The following is a 24,886-nucleotide window of genomic DNA, read 5'->3' on the forward strand; positions in this document are numbered from 1 at the left end:
ATGCTCAACATAACTAATCATCAGAGAAATGCAAATTAAAACCACAATGAGATACCACCTTACTCCTGCAAGAATGGCCATTATTGAAAAGCCAACAAACAATAGATATTGGCATGGAGAGGGAAAAAGGAAGCATTTATACTTTGCCAAAGGGAATGTAAATTAGTACAACCTCTATGGAAAGCAGTGTGGACATTCCATAAGGAAATAGAAGTAGAACTAACATTTGATCCAGCAATCACACTATTGGCTGTCTACCCAAAGAAAAAGAAGTTGTTATATAAAAACAACATTTGCACACATATGTTTATAGCAGCATAATTCACACTTGCAAAGATGAGAGATCAACATATATGTTACCCATTGACTAATGCCTGGATAAAGAAAATATCGTGTGTATACACAATGGAATACTATTCAGCCATAAAAGGAACAAAATAATGTCTTTCACAGCAACTTGCAGCTGAAGGCCATTATTCTAAGTGAAATAACACAGGAGTGAAAAACCAAAAACTGTATGTTCTCACTTACATGTGGGAGTTAAGCTATGAGTACACAAGTCATGCTGAGTGATACAGTGAACTTGAGATGCAGAAGGTAAAGAGTGAGGTGGGGCCAGTGATAAAAGAAGTATACATTAGGTACTATATATACGGCTTGTGTAACAGATGCACTAAAATCTCAGAATTCGTCACTATATTATTCACCCATGTAACAAAAAACCACTTGTACCCTCAAAAGCTGTTGAAATAAAAATTTTAAATAATAGAAATTAAGCCACCAAGGAAATGTGTCAACTTAAAAAAAAAGTAACAACATGTTTTAGGATCACATAGGACACAGGACACTTCAACAGTTTCCTTTCCTCAACAGTTTTATTGCATCTTCAGAAAATTTCTGTAAAATTGTTACAAAAGCATAAATCTAGCAAAGTTGAAAGAAATTATAAGCACAGAATTAAAATACTTACATTTTCAAGCAAACTCAACTGTCATTAATTTTCAATATTTTATAGTGAACAGAAAAACAAGCTGGGCATGGCCTCTAATGTCTGTAATCCCAGCACTTTGGGAGGTAGAGGCAGGCAGATCACTTGAGACCAGGTGTTTTATAACAGCCTGGGCAATATGGCTAAACACTGTCTTTCCAAAAAAAAAAAAAAGAAGAAAAAAACGAAGCATGTTGACACAGGCCTACAGTCCTAGCTTCTCCAGAAGCTGATTGTGGGAGGACCACTGAGCCCAGGGATGTAGAGGTTGCAGTGAGCTCTGACTGTGTCTCTGCACTCCAGCCTGGATAACAGTGAGACATTTTCTCAAAAAAAAAAAAAAAAAAGAAGGAGGAGGAGGAGGAAAATAAAGTTTCTTCATTAGAAGATCATAAAATATTTGAGATTGGTTCATATAAACTAATTTAAAACTTTTAAGTTAGGTTATAAATTTCATACAATTCGTTGTGTTTCAGTGTAATTTTAAGTTGAAATATACCCAATAGCATATACCTGGCATGAGAAGATATGCAGTAAACAAAACAAAGAAGTTACAATATCAAATGCTTTCACCAAATTTATTCTCCCAAACACTTTCTCAATTTTGATGACATTATTTATAAATGTTAATGATCTCTGTCATCAGAGCTTTGTGTGGAAAAAAGTCAATAGCTAAGTAGGTGAGGCTCTTTTTCCTCATTATATTTTCCTTTTAAAAGATGTTCCAAATGAAAACAAATTTATTCAAAGCAGTTTCTATATATTGAAAATTAAAGAAACATTTCAGCAATTTCATAACAAAAGAAAGTTTAAAATAAAAAGACATCTTTCTAAGTCTTCTAGCTAGTGAGTTTATCTTATATAAAGCTGAAATATTTTCATATGTAATAATGTCCCTTCTGCACAGAAATAGTTGTACTTTGATAAATATAAACAAGGATGAACACTACAACACACAGTATAGAGTGGGACTTGACTTCTCATCAGTGGTCCTCCAAGGCCACATCCTTGGGATTTAAGCATTGCAGAGAGGAGCCAAGGAGAATCTGTAGTTCATTTGTAAATTCTAGTAAATCTAGTAGTTCGTTGCTTTCCAGATTGAAGGCTTCCAAGTCTTTGGAGGAAAAAACAAGATACTTGCTGAACCCTGTCTGTAAAACTCTGCCTCTGCAATTGGGACAATTTTCAGATGTGGAAAACTGCAGCGAAATATGCAGGATGACATTTTCACTTTCTTAAGTACATCTGAAAGCAATAAACGGTTTCGTGGTCTGCAAAATAAAAAGAAAATGTAGTCCCAATTTCTGGCAAAAATAAAAGTTCCCCCAACCATTAATTATCATCTTGAAAAAGCTACCTTATTGGCATAACAGGAGCCACTTACTTTCACTTCAACACCCCTGTCATTTCTCACCATGCCCACTCATAGACCAACATTATTCTTTCAAGGTAAAGGTAAATACCTACTTCTAATGGGGGTAACTCTGGATTCATCTGGTTATTGGACCAAACTGAATTACATAAAGCAAGGGAAACACCTTAGTGAGATTTATCATAACAGCTACTCCACTGCTCTCATTGCTGATGAAAAAATTAAACTCCTGTTGACTCAGCTCTCACCATAATTTGGGTAATGACTCTTAATATGTCTCACTAGGCTTACTGAGATAAGTGAGTCTGTACCCCAACCCAAAACGATGACTATAAACACCTCTTTGATCTTTCCTCTCCCCCAATTCCATTCCTTTCACACACTCTACAACACAACTTTACTATTTCTATTTATAATAAACTTCAAATCAAAACCACAATATCATCTTCTCTTAGTTCGGATGCCTATCATCAAAAGACAAAAATAACGTATGTTGGTGAGAATGCAGAGAAAAGAGAATGTGTGTATGCTGTTGGTGAATTCCTCAAAAATGAAAAATAAAATTAACATGTGATTCAGCCATTCATGGCTAGGCATATATCCCAAAGAAATCAAATCAGCATATCAGTAAGATATCTGCACTCTCATGTCTACTGCAGCACTCTTCACAATAGCCATGATATGGAATCAACCTAAGTGTCCATCAACAGACAAGTGGATTTTAAAATGCAATATATTTACATAATGGAGTGCTAGTCCACCACAAAATGACTTGAATCTTTATATTTGCAACATGGGTGGACTGGGAGGTCATTCTATTAAATGACATAAACCAGGCACAGAAAGTTCTACCTATAGGTAGGAAATAAAAAATGTTAACCTCATGGAGGTATGGAGTAGAAGGATGGGTACTAGAGGCTAGGCAGTGTAGGTGGGAGAGGGAATTAAGAGAAGATGATTAAATGGCTATTAAAATACAGTTAGAGAGAAGGAATAAGATCCAGTATTTGATAGCACAGTAGGAAAATTATAGTTAAGTGTAATGTATTGTCTATTTCCAGAAGAGAAGGTTTTCATATTTCTAATACAAAGACATAATATATGTTTGAAGTGATGGGTATCCCAAGTGCCCTCATTTGGTGCTTACATATTGTATGCATGTATCAAAATATCACATGAACCCTCAAATGTAAGAATCTATGGCATACTAACAAAAAATAAAGTGAAATAAAACTGTCACTGTTTATAATGGGATACACATAACTCCAGAGCCTGAGGATACTATTGTTTACTAAGCACCAATGTTAAAATGTTAACAAAGGTGTCTTGACAAGATATTGGTCACCAGGGCACAGTGGCTCACAAATAGTGTAAGACTGTATCTTACTAAATATGACCATACACAAAGATCTTGAGTGACACTGATGATTTTCCTAATTCTACATGAGAAGGGAGATTAACAGTTTTGTATAGTACACATTATATTCCCAAGAAGCCCTTGTAATGATCTGTTGAAGGATTCCTAGGATTTCTTCCCAAACAATTCAGTAAAAGAAACTTCCATGCTTTGGCTTCTGCAGCCTTACTTACATTGGTGGTGTTCTGATGAGGATAATTTATGCTATGCTATGCTATGCTATGCTATTCTATGCTATGCTATGCTATGCTATGCTATACTATACTATAAAACCAATTAATTATCTGAGTATAATAAATCTTTAAAAAAATCCTATTTGCTACATCATGTAAAACTCTTGGGCATTTAGCACCCACTCATCTTCATCTACTTAAAAAGAGCTTTAAATCCTGCTACTACCCCCAAAAGCAGCTCAGCTAATTTTCAGTGATGTAGCAGCCATGCTCACCCCTGCAAAGATGAAACTTGAATGTTATAACAAGGTAAGAGGGGGCTATCTGAAAATTCAAATTCAAACACATCATTGCAAGCCTCATTGTCATCATCCCGGTCCTCTTGTCCTGGGGGGTCTGCCAAAACATTGGATTCCCCTTCATTACCTGGTTCTAATGGAGAAAAGAAACAGACAAAGGTGTTAATAAGCAATAGCAGGATTTCAGCTGTCATCAAACGAAGAACTCTAAATAAAAATGTAAAAATAGATTATTTTCCAATGGAGTCTGTTTTATAGCATGCACAGCCTATTCCCCATCATCCACACCAAAGAAAAATGTCCTCTTCCTATTTTCCACTGAACTAAAAACAATAATACTGCTCACCACAGACAGAGCTGCCATAGAACTCCCAAGAGCTATTCACCTTACTGTCACTGCAACCCTGTAGGTCATTTAAGTAATCTGGAGAGAGAGGGAAAAAAAAGATCAACTTTTTAAAAAATGTTAAAATTAGTAATTCCAGCAAAGTTGCAGGATACTAAATCAACATACAAAAAAAAAAACAGTTACATTTCCATACTAGTGTTTGGAAGTAATCCATTTCCATACTGGTGTATAGAAATGTAGTCTAGTAATGCCTGGGGCTTGCATTAGTTCTTCACTCACTGAGCTATACAGATTATTCTAAATAACTTCTTCTGTGGGAAGTTTGAGGTTTCCATTATCCAGAGTCAAGATTAAAAATCTGAGTCATTATTTGTTTAAAAATGCTTGGTAGGAAATGCAAATAATTTGGGGAAATCTTTTACAGTGTTAGTGGTAGAAATAGATCAAAGGAAATATAGAATCAATGACTAATCACTGAAATAATTAGCTTCACTAGACTACTATATTCTGTAATACAAAAAAGCCACATTGCTGCTGTTTTAAAGTCTCAAGATTTTTAATTTGTACCTAGGAAAACTCAAATCTCAATAACCTGGTCTCCATTTAATATCTGAATAAAGAACATATCTTGAACTTTGTTATTCCTGTTCCTTAAAGTAGCCCACCTGTTAGAAACATTTCCATAACTTTGCTGTGGGTCATTTTCATAATGGTTCTGCCTGAGAAGGTGGCCAAAATGGGGTCAGCGCCACAGGAAAGGAGGAGGCGGACAATTTCCAAACAATCATTTTCAACTGCACCATGTAGAGGCCTAGTAAGAGATGTGTGGTAGGATTAAACTCATGCACACTTGCTCATTTCTTGACTTTTCTTTAATAGGCAAAATTGGATACATGTGTACCACATAAGACTTGTAGACACAATATTCAACTGATGAGGAATGTAACTGCCATGTACAGATAGTGAAATTGTGACATAGTTACTGATCCATGATCAAATGACAAATTATTGTTATTATACACTTAATCCTTTCAACAGGACTCATGAAGGGACTATTTCAGCACTAACTCTCAATTGAAAAATCTATCTTAATCCAAGGCCTGAAAAACTGAAGACAGAATAAGTATTTTAAAAGTTTTGAAGGAAGTAGGGACAGGATGTAAAAAGATAACTCAAAAACAAGTTTGCCATTATGAAAGCTAATACAACAAACAACTGTTATACAATTTAAAAATATGCCTGTTTGTTTATATAAAGAACCTGAATGCAAAGATAAATAGTGAGTTTAGACTCTCCTAAAAGCCTGCCCTGGCACCTTTCAGAGATCTGTGATTAAACCTGTGGCTCAGAACCAGAGTTGTCAGGATCAGGATAAGATCTGAAAAAGTACAAAGTTCTCCCACCCATGTGTATTGGAAGATGGAACACTGACCACAGTGCCCTCCTGAGGGACTGCTGTTTAGAATCTGTGAAAAACCAAAATACGTTTTAGTTTAGTTTTTTTTTTTTTTTTTAAACTATTAGCAAACCCTAATACCCAGCCCTCAAGCAGCCACCACATTTACACCACCAGAGGATTCCACAACTGACAAATCTTGGTTTCTGACCAATAAACTAAGGTCAAGGGCAGGATGAAGTCCAGGTCTGGGGATGTGGAAGGTGATGACAGGTCCTTCTGAAACAGCTGTGGGACATCTGTACTCTCAGGACTTAAAACTCAAATATATATTTTGAGTATAGTCACAATGAAGAGTCCAGAGTCTTATAAGGCAGTATCACTAATTATTCATCACTAATTATTGACATTTTCAGGGGCTTTTGCCCCTAGGAATATTAAAGAACAGTCCAACATTCCATGCTCTCACCACTTACCAACTGAGGGAAAGATATAAACATACATATACAGGAATAGGAAGAAATAAGGCTCCAAATGCTATCCAATGGCCAAGAAAGACCCTGAAAGTGAAGGCTGAAGGCAATGAGGAGTTTGAGCTTGGACTTACTGGGAGACCATATGTGAGGTACGCAGAAGGATTGTGAAGCTTCACAAGGCCTCATGAAGCAGAAAATTTCTGCTGTTGGGCAATGAAGGAAAGTTATGCCAATTCAAGGAAAAAGTGATCAAAATAATAATATGTCTACCTTATCTCAACTAAATGCTATTTGTGTCCTTAAATTTGAGTACAAGAATGACTTAGTCACTGACATTTGGAAAGAAAAAAAATTAAAAAGAAAATTAGAAAAAAAATTTTTTTTTTTTTAAAACAACCCTATTATAAAACCACAACAAGAAAACTAATGTGACCCTAACACTGAAATAAACCATATCTGGTGCAGGGAAACACACACACACACACACACACACACACACACACACACACATATCACAGACACCCACATATACATATATACACCATAACTTAAAAATCAGAATCAGTCCTACAAGGGTAACCACAAGATTTTTTTTTGTTTGTTTATTTTGAGACAGTGTCTCAACTCTGTCTGCCAGGCTGGAGTGCAATGGCACAAGCATGGCTCACTGCACCCTCAACATCACTGGGCTAGGGTGATCCTCTCATATCTCCTGAGTAGCTGAGATTACAGTGTGTGCCACCACTCCTGGTTTTTTTGTTTGTTTGTTTGTTTGTTTGTAGAAACAGGGTTTCACCATGTCACCCAAGCTGGTCTCAAACTCCTGGGCTCAAGTGATCCTGCTGCTTTGGCCTCTCAAGGTGCTGGGATTACAGGTATGAGCCACCACGCCCAGCCGCATGTGTAGTTCTTTTTTCAGTATTATCATTCTAACAATGTATAGGTTATAGTAATAACATCGTAGAGTAGCAGTTTGGAAGAAGAGTAACTAAAATGAGGCTGAACATTTATGAAGGATATATCCTAACTCTTGTTAAATTTGAAGCACTAATTTTTTTATTTGTGGCAAAAATATATGTAATGTACATTTAACATTTTAACCATTTTTAAGCATTCAGTTCATGGTCATTAACTCTTTCACATTATTGTGCAAATCACCATCATTCATCTACAGGACTTTCAACAGGCTCTGTACCCATTAAACAGTAACCCCATTCACCTTTCCTACAAACCCAGGCAACCACCATTCTACTTTCAGTGTCTACGATTTTGACTTCTCTTAGCATGTCACATGAATGGAATAATAAAGTATTTGTCATTTTATGACATGTATATTTTACTTACCATAAATGAACCTCCTCAAGGTTCATCTATGTTATAGCATATGTCAGAAATTCCTTCCTTTTGTAAAGAAATAATATTCGGACTGGATGTGGTGGCTCACTCCCATAATCCCAGCACTTTAGGAGGCTGAGGTAGGCAGATCATGAGTTCAGGGGTTCGAGACCAGCTGGACCAACAAGGTGAAACCTTGTCTGCCCTAAAAATACAAAAATTAGCTGGGCATAGTGGTGGGTGCCTGTAGTCCCACTTCTCAGGAGGCTGAGGCAGTAGAATCACTTGAACCCGGGAGGCAGAGGTTGCAGTGAGCTGAGATCATACCACTGCACTCTGGACTGGGCAGCTCTGTCTTATATAAATAAATAGAATTCATTTATAGATATGTAGCAAATTTTGCTTGTCCATTCATCTAATGATTAACATTTGAGTGATTTTTACTTTTTGGCTGCCAGCTTTCAATTCTTTTGAGTATACACATACCCAGAAGTGAGACTGCTGGACCACATGCTGGTTCTATCATTATTTTTTTGAGGAACCTCCATTCTGTTTTCTACAATGACTGCACTATTCTACATTCCTAGCAGCAGTGCAGAAGAGTTCCAATTTCTTCACATAATCACAAACATTTGCTATTTTCTGTTTGTGTTTTTTTTAAAACACTATTCTAACAGGTGTGAGGTGACATTTCATTGTGGTTATGATTTGCATCTCCTTGATAATTAAAGATGCTCAGTTCCTTTTGGGCTTGTAGGTCATTTGTGTTTCTTCTTTGAAGATATATCTATTAAAGTCCTTTGCTCATTTTTTTAATTGGGGTATTTAGGTTTTTCTTGATATTCACTTACAGGAGTTCATATATTCTAGATATTAACCATTATCAGATATATAACTAACAAATGTTTTGTCTCATTCCATATGCTTACTTTCCATTCTACTGACTGCATCTTTTGATGCACAGAAAGTTTTAAAGTTTGATATCCTATTTATCTACTTTTGTTTTATTGCCTATGATTTTGATAACATATTTGAGAAATCAATACCAAACCAAATGTTATGAAGCTTGACTCTGATTTTTTCTTCTGTCAGTTTTATAGTCTTAGATCTTCCTTTTAGATTTCTAACCATTCTGAATTCATTTTCACATATGGTGTAAAGAAGTGCATTCCTCTACATGTAGATACACAGTTTTCCTCACACTTGTGGTTTGAGAGACTGCCCTTTCCCCATGATGTAGCCTTAGAACACTTCTTAAACAACATTTGGCCACATACATGGGAGTTTATTTCCAGGTTCTCTATTCTGCTCCTTCAGTCTACATCTGTCTTTAGGACAGTAGTATGTTATTTTGAAGAAGTATATTTTAAACCCATGAGGTTTGAATTTCTATATACTTGTTTTTCTTGATCAGATTGTCTTAGCTATTCAGAGTTTCTTGAGATTCCATATGAATTTTATTATAGAGTTTTCTATTTCTGCTATATATACTGTTGAAATTTAAAAGAAATTACATTAAGACTGTAGAAAAGTCTGATACTAGCAAGATGACAGTAAAGGAAGCCTCACACCTTCAGGGAGAAAAATTCTTTATTATTATTATTATTATTGTTATTATATTTTAAGTTTTAGGGTACATGTGCACAACGTGCAGGTTTGTTACATATGTATACATGTGCCATGTTGGTGTGCTGCACCCATTAACTCTTCATTTAGCATTAGGTATATCTCCTAATGCTATCCCTCCCCCTTCCCCACCCTGCAACAGTCTCCAGTGTGTGATGTTCACCTTCCTGTGTCCATGTGTTCTCATTGTTCAATTTCCACCTATGAGTGAGAACATGCGGTGTTTGGTTTTTTGCCCTTGCTATTGTTTGCAGAGAATGATAGTTTCCAGCTTCATCCATGTCCCTACAAAGGACATGAACTCATCATTTTTTATGGCTGCATAGTATTCCATGGTGATCTTAACAGCAACTTGAGAAACCAGTTAAATTGAAGTACGCTAAGCAAGCAGAACATCAAGAAGAGCTTTACTGACACAGATAAAGTTTATTCATGATTATCCTCCCATGCCTAGCACACTACAGAGCAACAGGAAGAAAACTCCTCCTTCCAGTTTCTCCCCAGGTGGAGAACAAGAGTGTGTGCATTCAACATCTAGCTTTCCCCATGGCATCTCTGAGAGACTGATTTCTGTCTGCCTGACTCAGAATACTAAAGTTACTCTTCAGATGGTCTCTTGGTCAGCTCAGGCTGCCATAACAGAATATTAGGAGGACTAAAAAAACAGAAAAATTATTTCTCAAAATTCTGGAAGTTGCATTTCCAAGACATCGGTCCTAGCCAATTGAAATAAAGACTCTAGCCAATTCAGTTTCATATGAAGGTCATCTTTCTAGCTTGCAAACAGATGTCTTTTCATTACATATTCACATGGCAGAAAGAGATCTCTCTCTTCTTATAGATAAGGACATGATCCTATCAGTGTAAGCCCCCATCAATATGACTTCATTTAACTTTAATTACCTTCTAAATATCCTCTCTCCAGATACAATTTGACTGAGAGTAACAACATGTGAATAGGTTTCAGCATATCAATTTTATACCTCTTCTCTCTCTGTCTCTCTCTCTATATAAATAGATCTATATACAGATCAATAGATATTTCTGTCTATATATACAGTTCTATAGACACATATATAGATTTTATATGCATATATTTCCATATCTCTATGTATATTGAGATAGATGGATAGATACATACATGATAGATAGACAGGTAGATAGATAGATAGATAGATAGATAGATAGACAGATAGATAGAGATAATCTCTATATATCTATTCACTGCCCTCTGGCATCCAAAGTTTCTGATAAGAATCCTTTCTAGAAAGTGAGTTCCTTCTTTCTTGTTCCTTTCAAAATTTCTCTCTTTGCAGTTTATCAAGCTTCTTGGATGTTTATGTTCATGTATTTCATTAAATCTGGAAATTTTTCAGCTAGTATTTATTCAAATAACTTATCTCCCTCTATCTGTATGTTTTCTCCTTCAGGGACTCATACAGGCATATGTTGGTCTGCTTGATGATGTTTCTTAGGTCCCATAAGCTCTGTTCATATCTATCTTTTTTATTTCTTTTCCTGAGACTCAATAATTTCAATTGTCCTATTTTTCAAGTTTGTTGATTCTTCTACCAATCCAAATCTCCTTTGAATTCTTCTAGTGAAGTTTTCATTTCGGTGTTACTTTCTGCTCCAAGATCTTTTTGGTTCCTTTTTATATTTTATCTCTTTATTGCTATTTCCACATCATGAATACATCATTTTATTGACTTCACATCTTTCATAGCTTTCTTTGAGTGTCTGAGTTCTTTTAACATAGTCATTTTCAAGTGTTGGTCTAGTGAGCCAACCAGCTGGTCTTTGGGACAATTTTTGTTTATTTTTCCTTGAATGAAATATACTTCTGTTTCCTTTGTACGCTTTGTGATTGTCTTTTGATTGAATCAGGGACATTTAAATATTTTATTTCTACTTCTTTTCTATTGACTAGACAGAATCTCACTATGTTGCCCAGGCTTATCATGAACTACTAGCCTCAAATGATCCTCCCAACTTAGCCTCCCAAGCACTAGGATTACAGACATGAGCTACTGCACCCAGCTGACATTTGAGTCTTACAGTGTGGTTAACAGACTTTACAATTTCAACATAGAGTGTCTCTGTGCCAAGCATCAATTTGAAGTATAGATTTTCTTAGGTCTCTTCTGAGCCCATGACTTTCTGAGGTCCCTTGTACATGTGGTTGCTTTTGTTCAGTTTGCTTTATTTCTTCAATAATTTATTGGATTATAACTGACATACAAAAAGTGTACAATGTGATGTCTTGGTTGTATATGGATACTGCCAAGTGATTACCACAATGAAGTTAATTAACATTTCCATCACCACACACTGTTAAATTTTCACATACATATGGTAAGAACATTTAAGATATACTCTATTGGCAAATTTCAAGTATACATTATTATTAACTGTAGTTACCATACTGTACATCAGATCTCCAGACTTATGCATCCTGTATAAGTTAAACTTTGTGCCCTCTGAACAAGCTCTATTTTGTGATTGTTTTGAATGTCTTAAGTCTTTATATGTCTAGCTGCCAAAAGAGAAAAAAGAATACAAAGTAGGAAAAAAAGATAATGGTAAATCCACTAGAAGTCATTTCAGCCAAAGGAGAAGCTGGTAACAATACTTGCCTGCCTCAGTGTCTGCATCTCCTGTCTGTGACGAGAAGCAGAAATCAGTGATCAGAATATAGATCTCCGATATTTGGTGGACAAGTTGCTTTTTTACCCTGACTTCTGCAACTTTATGCAAGCTGCTTCAGAAATACATATAGGGTTACCTGCCATTTGTCCAGGTATGGAGGGAAGGTACCTTAAGGAAGCTAAGAACTGCTAAGACAGCTAAAATAGTAAAATTAACTGCAATTTCCCTGGAAGTTATAAGACTTGAAGAGACTTTAAAGTTACATTATGTATATCTCCTAATGCTATCCCTCCCCTCTCCCCCCACCCCGCAACAGTCGCTGGTGTGTGATGTTCCCCTTCCTGTATCCACGTGTTCTCAACGTTCAACTCTCACCTATAAGTGGGAACATGGGGTGTTTGGTTTTTTGTCCTTGCAATAGTTTGCTGAGAATGATGGTTTCCAGCTTCATCAATGTCCCTACAAAGGACATGAACTCATCATTTTTTATGGTTGCATAGTATTCCATGGTGTATATGTGCCACATTTTCTTAATCCAGTCTATTATTGTTGGGCATTTGGGTTGGTTCCAAGTCTTTGCTATTGTGAATAGTGCCACAATAAACATACGTGTGCATGTGTCTTTATAGCAGCATGTTTTCTACTCCTTTGGGCATATACCCAGTAATAGGACGTCTGGGTCAAATGGTATTTCTAGTTCTAGATCCCAGAGGAATTGCCACACTGACTCCCACAATGGTTGTACTAGTTTGCAGTCCCACCAACAGTGTAAAAGTCTTCCTATTTCTCCACATCCTCTCCAGCACTTGTTGTTTCCTGACTTTATAATGATTTCCATTCTAACTGATGTGACATAGTACCTCATTGTAGTTTTGCTTTGCATTTCTCTGATGGCCAGTGATGATGAGCATTTTTTCATGTGTCTTTTGGTTGCATAAATGTCTTCTTTTGAGAAGTGTCTATTCATATCTTTCAACCACTTGTTGATGGGGTTGTTTGCTTTTCTCTTGTAAATTTTTTGGAGTACTTTATAGACTGTGGATATTAGCTCTTTGTCAGATGAGTAGATTGCAAAAATTTTCTCCCATTCTACAGGTTGTCTGTTCACTCTGATGGCAGTTTTTTTGCTGTGCAGAAGCTCTTTAGTTTAATTAGATCCCATTTGTCAATTTTGGCTTTTGTTGCCATTGTTTCTGGTGTTTTAGGCATGAAATCCATGTCCATGCCTATGTCTTGAATGGTATTGCCTAGGTTTTCTTCTAGGGTTTTTATGGTTTTAGGTCTAACATTTAAGTCTTTATTCCATCTTGAATTAATTTTTGTATAAGGTGTAAGGAAGGGATCCAGTTTCAGCTTTCTACATATGGCTAGCCAGTTTTCCCAGCACCATTTATTAAACAGTGAATCCTTTCCACATTTCTTGTTTTTGTCAGGTTTTTCAAAGGTCAGATAGTTGTATATGTGTGGTAATATTTCTGATAGCTCCGTTCTGTTCCATTGTTCTATATCTCCATTTTGGTACCAATGCCATGCTGCTTTGGTTACTGTAGCCCTGTAATATAGTTTGAAGTCAGGTAGTGTGATGCCTCCAGCTTTGTTCTTCTGGCTTAGGATTGACTTGGCAATGCGGGTTCATTTTTGGTTCCATATTAACTTTAAAGTAATTTTTTCCAATTCCGTGAAGAAAGTCATTGGTACCTTGATGGGGATGGCATTGAATCTATAAATTGCCTTGGGCAGTATGACCATTTTCATGATATTGATTCTTCCTATCCATGAGCATGGAATGTTCTTCCATTTGTTTGTGTCCTCTTTTATTTCATTGAGCAGTGGTTTGTTGTTCTCCTTGAAGAGATCCTTCACATCCCTTGTAAGTTGGATTCCTAGGTATTTAATTCTCTTTGTAGCAATTGTGAAAGGGAATTCACTCATGATTTGGCTCTCTGTTTTTCTGTTATTGTTGTATAAGAATGCTTGTGATTTTTGTACATTGATTTTTTATCCTGAGACTTTGCTGAAGTTGCTTATCAGCTTAAGGAGATTTTGGGCTGAGATGATGGGGTTTTCTAGATATACAATTATGTCATCTGCAAACAGGGACAATTTGACTTCCTCTTTTCCTAATTGAATACCCTTTATTTCCTTCTCCTGCCTGAATGCCCTGTCCAGAACTTCCAACACTATGTTGAATAGGAGTGGTGAGAGAGGGCATCCCTGTCTTGTGCCAGTTTTCAAAGGGAATGCTTCCAGTTTTTGCCCATTCAGTATGATATTGGTTGTGGGTTTGTCAAAGATAGCTCTTATTATTTTCAGATACATCCCATCGATACCTAATTTATTGAGAGTTTTTAGCATAAAGAGTTCTTGAATTTTGTCAAAGGCCTTTTCTGCATCTATTGAGATAATCATGTGGTTTTTGTCATTGGTTCTGTTTATATGCTGGATTATATTTATTGATTTATGTATGTTGAATCAGCCTTGCATCCCATGGATGAAGCCCACTTTATCATGGTGGATAAGCTTTTTGATGTGTTGCTGGATTTGGGTTGCCAGTATTTTATTGAGGATTTTTGCATCGATGCTCACCATGGATATTGGTCTAAAATTCTCTTTTTTTGAAGGCTTTGGTATCAGGATGATGCTGGCCTCATAAAAAGAGTTAGGGAGGATTCCCTCTTTTTCTATTGATTGGAACAGTTTCAGAAGGAATGGTATCAGTTCCTCCTTGTACCTCTGGTAGAATTCAGCTGTGAATATATCTGGTCCTGGACTTTTTTTGGTTGGTAAGCTATTAATTATTGCCTCAATTTCAGAGCCTGCTATTGGTCTATTCAGAGATTCAACTTCTTCCTAGTTTAGTCTTGGGAGGGTGTATGTGTTGATGAATTTATCCATTTCTTCCAGATTTTCTAGTTTATTTGTGTAGAGGTGTTTACAGTATTCTCTGATGGTAGTTTGTATTTCTGTGGGATCAGTGGTGATATCTCCTTTATCATTTTTTATTGCATCTATTTGCTTCTTCTCTCTTTTCTTCTTTATTAGTCTTCCTAGTGGTCTATCAATTTTGTTGATCTTTTCAAAAAAACTGGCTCCTGGATTCATTATTTTTGGAAGGTTTTTTAGTGTCCGTATCTCCTTCAGTTCTGCTCTGATCTTAGTTATTTCTTGCTTTCTGCTAGCTTTTGAATGTGTTTGCTCTTGCTTCTCTAGTTCTTTTAATTGTGACATTAGGGTGTCAATTTTAGATCTTTCCTGCTTTCTCTAGTGGGCATTTAGTGCTATAAATTTTCCTCTAAATACTGCTTTAAATGTGTCCCACAGATTCTGGTATTTTGTATCTTTGTTCTTGTTGGTTTCAAAGAACATCTTTATTTCTGTCTTCATTTCCTTATGTACCCAGTAGTCATTCAGGAGCAGATTGTTCAATTTCCATGTAGTTGAGCAGTCTTGAGTGAGTTTCTTCATCCTGAGTTCTGGTTTAATTGCACTGTGGTCTGAGACACAGTTTATTATAATTTCTGTTCTTTTACATTTGCTTTACTTCCAACTATGTGGTCAATTCTGGAATAAGTGTGATGTGGTGCTGAGAAGAATATATATTCTGTTTATTTGTGGGGAAGAGTTCTGTAGATGTCTATTAGGTCTGCTAGGTGCAAAGCTGCATTCAATTCCTGGATATCCTTGGTAACTTTCTGTCTCATTGATCTTGTTGTCTAATGTTGACAGTGGGGTGTTAAAGTCTCCCATTATTATTGTGTGGGAGTCTAAGTCTCTTTGTAGGTCTCTAAGGGCTTGCTTTATGAATCAGGGTGCTCCTGTATTGGGTGCATATATATTTAGGATAGTGAGCTCTTCTTGTTGAGTTGATCCCTTTACCATTATATAATGGCCTTCTTTGTTCCTTTTGATCTTTGTTCGTTTAAAGTCTGTTTTGTCAGAGACTAAGATTGCAACCCCTGCCTTTTTTTCTTTTCCATTTGCCTGGTAGATCTTCCTCCATCCCTTTATTTTGAGCCTATATGTGTCACTGCACATGAGATTGGTTTCCTGAATACAGCACATTGATGAGTCTTGACTCTTTATCCAATTTGCCAGTCTGTGTCTTTTATTTGGAGCATTTAGCCCATTTACATTTAAGATTAATATTGTTATGTGTGAATTTGATCCTGTCATTTTGATGTTAGCTGGTTATTTTGCTTGTTAGTTGATGCAGTTTCTTCCTACCCTTGATGTTCTTCACAATCTAGCATGTTTTCATAGTGCCTGGTACCAGTTATTCCTTTCCATGTTTAGTGCTTCCTTCAAGAGCTCTTTTTGGGCAGATCTGGTGATGACAAAATCTCTCAGCATTTGCTTGTCTGTAAAGTATTTTATTTCTCCTTCACTTATGAAGCTTAGTTTGGCTGGATATTAAATTCTGGGTTGAAAATTCTTTTCTTTAAGAATGTTGAATATTTGCCCCCACTCTCTTCTGGCTTGTAAAGTTTCTGCCAAGAGATCACTGTTAGCCCAATGGGCTTCCCTTTGTGGGTAACCCAACCTTTCTCTCTGGCTGCCATTAATATATTTTCCTTCATTTCAACTTTGGTGAATCTGACAATTGTGTCTTCGAGTTGCTCTTCTCGAGGAATATCTTTGTGGCATTCTCTGTATTTCCTGTATTTGAATGTTGGCCTGCCTTGCTAGATTGGGGAAGTTCTTCTCCTGGATAATATCCTGCAGAGTGTGTTCCAACTTGGTTCCATTCTCCCCATCACTTTCAGGTACACCAATCAGATGTAGATTTGGCCTTTTCACATAGTCTTTCCATATTTCTTGGAGGCTTTGTTCATTTCCTTTTATTCTTTTTTCTCTAAGATTCTCTTCTCACTTCATTTCATTCATTTGATCTTCCATCACTGATATCCTTTCTTCCAGTTGATCAAATCAGATACTGAGGCTTGTACATTCATCACATAGTTCCCATGCCATGGCTTTCATCTTCATCAGGTCCTTTAATGACTTCTCTGCATTGGTAATTCTAGTTAGCCATTTGTCTAATCTTATTTCAAGGTTTTTAACTTCTTTGCCATGGGTTTGAACTTCCTCCTTTAGCTCAGAGAAGTTTGATCATCTGAAGCCTTCTTCTTTCATCTCATCAAAGTCATTCTCCATCCAGCTTTGTTCCATTACTGGTGAGGAGCTGTGTTCCTTTGGAGGAGGAGAGGTACTCAGATTTTTAGAATTTTCCATTTTTCTGCTCTGTTTTTTCCCCATCTTTGTGGTTTTGTCTACCTTTGGTCTTAGTGATGGTGATGTACAGATGGAGTTTTGGTGTGGATGTCCTTTCTGTTTGCTAGTTTTCCTTCTAACAGTCAGGACCCTCAGCTACAGGTCTGTTGGAGTTTGCCGGAGGTCCACTGAAGACCTTGTTTGCCTGGGTATCAGCACTGGAGGCTGAAGAACAGCGGATATTGGTGAACAGCAAATGTTGCTGTCTGATCGTTCCTCTGGAAGTTTTGTCTCAGAGAGGTACCCAGCCATGTGAGGTGTCAGTCTGTCACTACTGGGGGGTGCCTCCCAGTTAGGCTACTCGGGGGTCAGGGACCCACTTGAGGAGGCAGTCTGTCCATTCTCAGATCTCAAGCTGCATGTTGGGAGAACCACTACTGTCTTCCAATCTGTCAGACAGGGACATTTAAGTCTGCAGAGGTTTCTGCTGCCTTTTGTTTGGCTATGCCCTGCCCACAGAGGTGGAGTCTACAGAGGTAGGCAGGCCTCTTTGAGCTGCAGTGGGCTCCACCCAGTTCAAGCTTCCCATTGCTTTGTTTACCTATCAAGCCTCAGCAATGGTGGGCACCCCACCCCCAGCCTCACTGCTGCCTTGCATTTTGATCTCAGACCACTGTGCTAGCAATGAGCGAGGTTCCATGGGCATAGGACCCTCTGAGCCAGGCATGGGATATAATCTCTTGGTGTGTCATTTGCTAAAACTGTCAGAAAAGCACAGTATTCAGTTGGGAATGACCCAATTTTCCAGGTGCAGACCCAATTTTCTGTCACCTCTTTCCTTTGCTAGAAAAGGGAATTTCCTGACCCCTTGTGCTTCCTGGGTGAGGTGATGCCTTGACCTGCTTTGGCTCTTGCTTGGTGCACTGCACCACTGTTCTGAACCCACTGTCCAACAGTCCCCTGTGAGATGAACCCGGTACCTCAGTTGGAAATGCAGAAATCATCTGTCTTCTGCATCACTCATGCTGGGAGCTGTAGACTGGAGCTGTTCCTATTCAGCCATTTTGGACAATATTTTGAAAATCCCACTGTTAACTCTTACTTTGGAGCAACTTCAATTTTAAAATTAAGTTTTCAGACATAATTGTCCCTCATTTAAATGGAAAATAGGTTAACACATCAAAGTGCAAGTAGCAATTTTCTTCAAAGTGCTCAGACGAGAAAACAGAAAGCCAATTCTCTCTGTACATTCCACAAGGAAGTGGGTAGTATAGTCAAGAAGTGGCCTCTGCATACCTTCTTCATTGTCACTGGGTTTAAGAGATTCTTCCAACCAGCTGCTGTTGCCTTTGGCCCCTGCTCTTTTCCTGCTGAGTTTCTCTTTCATGATATCATAATCCCAGGCAGTGAAGTCAGGCTGGACTGTCTGGGTCACTTCCTTCCTGCCTTGCAGACCAGGTTTGCTCTCTGCTGCCAACACCTGCTGCTCCCACTCTTCTGTAAGGTGTATCAGATGGTGTTTCTTAGGATGAAGCCCTGTAAATTGTAATATACACCTTCAGGTTGGTCAGCTCACTATAATGTGGGTCTTCTAAGTGGACAGAGGAATTTGTCACTTCCTTCTAGGGCCAGCTATCTAATGAATAAATAACTAAAAATTAATCCAAATGCTGCCTTGAAAGAACAAAGGACTTTATACATCACCAGTAGTGTGAGGGAAGGAGAAGGGAAAGGACTGTGGTTACTCTCTCTGCTTTTGGGAGAGAACCTAATTATTTTTGACCCTCTCTGGGCTTGAGTGCCTGCATCTGGCTGGGAAGCAGGGAAGTTATGAGTGGAGTTTGTGGGGCTCCATGGTGGAAATCTCATGGAAGAGGAGTGGGAATAAAAACTCTTCACTGCTATGTGTCATGGCTTCCCTCCACTGATTCTGTTTATGGGGGCTACATGCCACACATCCATATGCCATGTCTGTCCACTGTGACTGTATGCACAGGCCCACTGAGCAGGCAGCTAAAGGTGACAAAACTCACCTATATAAACCTGTTTTTGCTTGTTTTTTAGGAAAGAGTCCTCCGGCAACTTCTCTGCAGTAGTGTCTGTCTGGTTGCTGTCACTTAAGACTTTGCGTTTCCTTTCCAGCTGGAGGATGGGGCTGTGCAGCACATCCATAGATACCTGGTCTGCAGGTGGCTCACCCACAGGCTGCCTTTCCATTAAATATTTCTCTACAGGAAGATCTTCATCCTTTAGGGCTTTAAAGGGATTGTGCTGTTTGTTTCCAGGACTGTACTTGCCTAGGAGGAGAGAAAACCAGAATACATAAATGAATTCAAAAATCACCACAAGAAGGCAGGATTCAGGGAACAGCCAGGACCATGCCAAGGTAATCTGCTATTGACAGATGCTTCTTTAGAAACTGGAGTTCTCACATTGTTAATATCAAGATCTTATAAATAGACTTGTCCAAAGGAAGGATACACTGAAGATGAGTAGCAAGCAAAGAAGAAAGTTAGACATACACCACACTCATAATTCTCTCCTTCTACCTTTTTATGTTAGGGGAATGAGACAAATAAGAAAGATGAGACATCAATGCTATCTTTTTTCAAAAAACATTACAGTCCTTTCTTTCAGCAGCATGATCCAATCAAGCCAGGACTGGCATAAATATCTCTACAGTAATACTTGCTGAGGTCATTATTTTGAAATAAATAAAAGGCTGATGAGATTGAGACACAAAATATACCCAAAGTATCATCTACTGAAGGGGAAACACCAATATTCACCTTGGAACAACAGCAGAGATCATGAAGAAGAGAAGGGAGACAGCATGTCGAAAGAAACCTAAAGCCTTAATGGGCAGAAGTAATCATCTCTCCCATAGGGCCCATGGTCCAGGACATGGCAGCTGGCTGCAAAATCAGCAGAGGGAAACAACTGCCAGAGAAGGCTGAGAACCTGGGCTGTGAAGAGGTGCTGCGAAGAGGGGTCTGGGAAAAGCCAAAGACAAGGTTTGACATCACATGCACAAGTTCAGAGACAATTTAAAAAAACTCAGTCTGCTGGTTGCACATATGTGGAAGGAAAAGCTTTTCACTGAATCAAAGGAGCTTCCATTTCCTGTTCAACATAGGAGGACCACAATGAGGACACTGGTCACACCAGCTGGGACTAATCAAATGTTTGTAGAACTATGGACAGCATAAAGTTTTGGATGGAAATGAAGAATATGTCACTGGAAATTAGATGAAAGGCTACCCTTGCTAAAACAAGTTCAAGAAAGTTGGCAGAATTGCCTTCATGTCCAAGGATGTTGTGAAAGGCAGGACTAAAGAGCAATGAACTAGGATATCTAGAAGAATACTAAGTTTTAAAACATACGCAGAAACTATATGGCTTCTTTTGGCAACTTACCAGCAAAATGAGAGAAAAGAGAAATGATTTAAAGACAAAATTTATCATTAAAAGGAAAGCAAAATGAACATATTTGGCAAAATCTGTCTAGTCACATAAAGAAAAACAAAGTGGTTTCAAGAGAATAAAAACAACATATAGCAAAGCTATCATTTGCTAAAGAGATAGTTCAGATATAAGGAAAACAGTGCTATTCATCAAGGCAATGGGATGAGCCTGAAGGCATTTGAGAGATCTTGGAGGCAAGCTATGGCCTGCAGGCAAGTACACCTACTCATGTATCTATTCCCTGCATTTTTTTGTGATCTTTGCCTGCCCCAGCAATGGCTCAAGCTGGCCCAGATGTGCCTCATGTCACACTACCAGAGGGGATAAGCCTTAAACTATAATGATATCCATATGGTTCTGACTCTACAGGTACACACAATCCCTGAGCCAGGGCCATGTTCACCTGCATTATAAAGGATGTTTTGGACAGCCTGGGGTTTCAGGCAGAGACATGTCACAGGTGGATAGCCAGAACAGAGTTCCCACTACAGTAATGCTTTGTGGAGCTGTGAGTCTGGAGCCAACTCCAAGAGCCCAGAACTATAGAACAACCAGAGTGCAACTTCAGCCTGGAAGAGCTATAGGAATGTAACTCCAAACTGTGAGAGCTTCTAGGTGGACTAAAGCCCAGCAAAACCATGCAGGCAGGAATGCCTAGGCCTTGAGAGCTGAACTCTTACTGCAGTGTACATAGATGTAAGACATGAAATCAAATGATATTATTGTCCAGCTTTATAGCTCAGTGTTGGCTGGGTTGGGTGGCTCACACCTGTAATCCCAACACTTTGGGAGGCTGAGACAGATGGATCATGAGGTCAAGAGATTGAGACCATTCTGGCCAACATGGTGAAACCCTATATCTACTAAAAATACAAAAAATTAGCTGGGAGTGTGGCATATGCCTGTAGTCCTAGCTACTGGAGAGGCTGAGGCAGGAGAATCACTTGAACCTGGGAGGCAGACGTTGCAGTGAGCTGAGATCATGCCACTGCACTCCAGCCTGGCAACAAAGTGAGACTCTTTCTCAAAAAAAGAACTCCGTGTTGTTGTTTTTCTCCCTCTTTTGTATTTTGGGCTTACTTGGAACCAGTTACTCCTTTCTTCTTGCCTATTCTCCATTTTTAAATGGGACTGTCTTTCTCATGCCTGTTCCACCATGGCATTTTAGAAGCACATAACTTCACAGGTTCACAGTAGAAGAGAAATTTGCCTTATAGTAAATTAGGTCTTGTGTCCCATTCATATCTGTTTAAGAGACTCTAGATTTTGGACTTTTGAGTTGATGCTGAAACGAGTTAAGATTGTGGGGCTATTGGGGTGGAATGAATACATTCTGCATATGAGATGGACAGAATTTTGGAGATTACAGATGGTATCTTATGGTTTGAATGTTTCCCAATGTTCAAGTGTTTGAAAACTAGTCCCCAATCCAACGGTGTTGAGAACTGGGACCTGTAAGAGGTAATTAGGTCATGACCATGGGACATTAATTAATGTCATTACTATGGGAGTGAGTTACTTATTATGGAACTGAGTTCACAGTTAAATTAAAGAGTTTAGTCCCCTTCTTCTTTTTCTCTTGGGCTCTCTTTCCCATCTGCCTTCCATCATGGGATGCAACTGGAAGATGGAGCTCACCAGGGCAGGCCCTCATAATTCTTGGCCTCCAGAACTATGAGCAAATACATTTCTGCTAACTATAAATTACCCTGCTTGTACCAGTAGAAAACATACTAAGACATAAATTGTTCTAGTTAGACCATTCATCTTCTTTGATCCAATTAGCCTCCCCTGAATGTACCATAGGAGGGACTAGCAATGTAAAGTGAAAACCTAAGTATTGTCTTAGGAAATGCCACGTGCAAATGGAAAAGTATACTTTTAAACTTTTAAAGTGTACTGTCTCCTCTCCCTAACTCCTTCAAGGTAGAAAACATGGTTTGAAAAAAGTGATTGCATGGTGTCACAATGCCTTTGAGAGTCACAATCAGGCAGCAGCTTAGCTAGTGTGGGACCCAACCCAGAATGAACTTCTCTTCCAACATCAAATATCAGATGAAGAAGCTCTTAAACTGAGTGTTTCAGATTCTACTTTTGTCCTTTATATCTGAACTACAGATCTCACACAGTCATCTATATCTCTAACACTCTCAACTTTGTCTAAGGCATTTTTCCAGAGGAGATGGTTTTCCAATTAAGTTTTACCCCCACTGCAAAATTATCTCTCATCCACCTGACCTTTTGCCCAAACTGAGAGTATCTTTTACTGGAAGAGTTGTGATGAGTTATTTCACAGGGTGAAGTCAGTGGGCAATGATTGGCTAGTAACCTCATCTCTCTGGTCAGTGAATGACACTACCTCTATAAGACAGCCTTGGCTGTCTTACCACATTTCCCATGTGGTAAAAGCTACCCAGTGAGGGTAAGGTAGCTACCCTTCACATACCACCTTTCCCTTCACATACCACCTCTTGCTCCCCTCTTCATGAGGAGAACAGCCAGGAAAGGATGGCCAGCCTGCTACACAACTGTGCCTTGGAAGGTTGTAACTCATCTCATGGGCATTCTCCTGACACCCCACATAGTACCAGGAAACCCAGGGGACCATGACCTCATCCTGAACTATTATCAAGAACCCTCCATTGCTAAATTTTGGGTTCACTGCAATCACACTTACTCACATAGAGTTCCCCTACTTCTCAAAAGGATTTTTCCCCAAAACTGGTTCCATTCACCCTTTCCCAAATCCTCCAAGTCATTATAAAAAGGGACAATAACTTCAAAGAACTGAGGTATCTTCACCATTACCTATTCGATCAAAGATTCTCATTCCTCTAAATGAACTCCTGCCACTCACCTCACAAAATATTACATGACTTACAAAAGCCAGTAATAATCCCACCCACAGTGATGGCCCAAGATACACAGACTACCAGCTACACAGATAAGAGGATCTATGTTCCATTGCTGCACATCTTAACCTGGATGTTCTCAAATTAGACTATTTTAGTCATCACACACAGCATTAATCACAGGGCAAAGGATACAAATTAAGAGATGTAGGGGTCCTAATCATTAGACTCTACCATTGCTGTTATTTTAAGCCCTTCTAAAAGGAAGAAAACCATGCGTCCTTGATAGATAAGAATGTAACTCTGTTATCTGAGCTCTACCAGCTGCTCCCAGCAACATGGTCTTATGAGACACAGCACATACATTCCATAATTTATCACAGCTGTGCCATAGTGGTACCTCATAGAAGTATCTCCATGGCAACATTTACAAGTCTCCACAGCAAAAATAAATTCTGCCACTGTTGGTGCCACAGATGCTGAGCCCTAACAAGATGGGAGAAGACTGAGACTTTTGAGGGTTTCCCATGATCCATTTCCTCTGCAGGCAATGGATCAGCTCCAGCTGAAACTAACTTATTATAACTTATGCCCTCTCCACTACAGGCATCAATTTTCTCTGCTCCTAATTCAAGGTAGTCTACAAAGCATTCAGACATATTCTCCTGGAAGAGAAGTTCCTGAGACAATAACTCCTGCCCAGGCATTGTGATGAAACACACCCCAGGTCTGCTTCAGTGAAGTGGCTGCCAGAAGAGAAGGAAACCCACATTATAGAAGGAAGGGCTAATATGTACATCTACTATGCATCAACAAAAATAAATCAATAATTTAAAAATCTAAGAAATGTATTATACTGTTTCTAACTATAGGGCCAAGCCTCCTTTAGAAAATGAGATGTGTCCCTTTTCTAAAGGAAAACAGTATTTCACAGATTATTAAAAGGAAATTTTCTTTCACAGATAATTCACTCCTGATTGCCACAATGATTAAAAAGACAATCAGTCCTTCACTCCACAGATGGCAAAAGCAGCCCATTTTTCTGAGAGGACACCAAACAGAAGTCAGAATCTTGTATGTGAATTGCTTTATCTCACCTCCCTGGGCCCTGGCAACAGGTTCACCCTGTTGCCACCAATGTGGTAATTGAGCCACAAAGCAAGTGGCTCAGCTGTACTTACATGTCTCACAGTTATTCTGGCTGGCTATATCCTCCTCCAGAAGACATTTTGGCTTTTTGTCCTGATTTCCTTTCCACCTCTCTGAGTCAGCTGTGCT

General features: G+C 38.5%; 1 pseudogene; it reads right to left on the bottom strand.

Moving 5' to 3' along the window:
- Positions 1–1,971: 1,971 nt before the first annotated feature.
- Positions 1,972–24,886, bottom strand: LOC129025640 (BCL-6 corepressor-like; annotated as a pseudogene).

Source organism: Pongo pygmaeus, chromosome Y (genome assembly GCF_028885625.2).
Source record: "Pongo pygmaeus isolate AG05252 chromosome Y, NHGRI_mPonPyg2-v2.0_pri, whole genome shotgun sequence".
Classification (NCBI taxonomy): domain Eukaryota; kingdom Metazoa; phylum Chordata; class Mammalia; order Primates; family Hominidae; genus Pongo; species Pongo pygmaeus.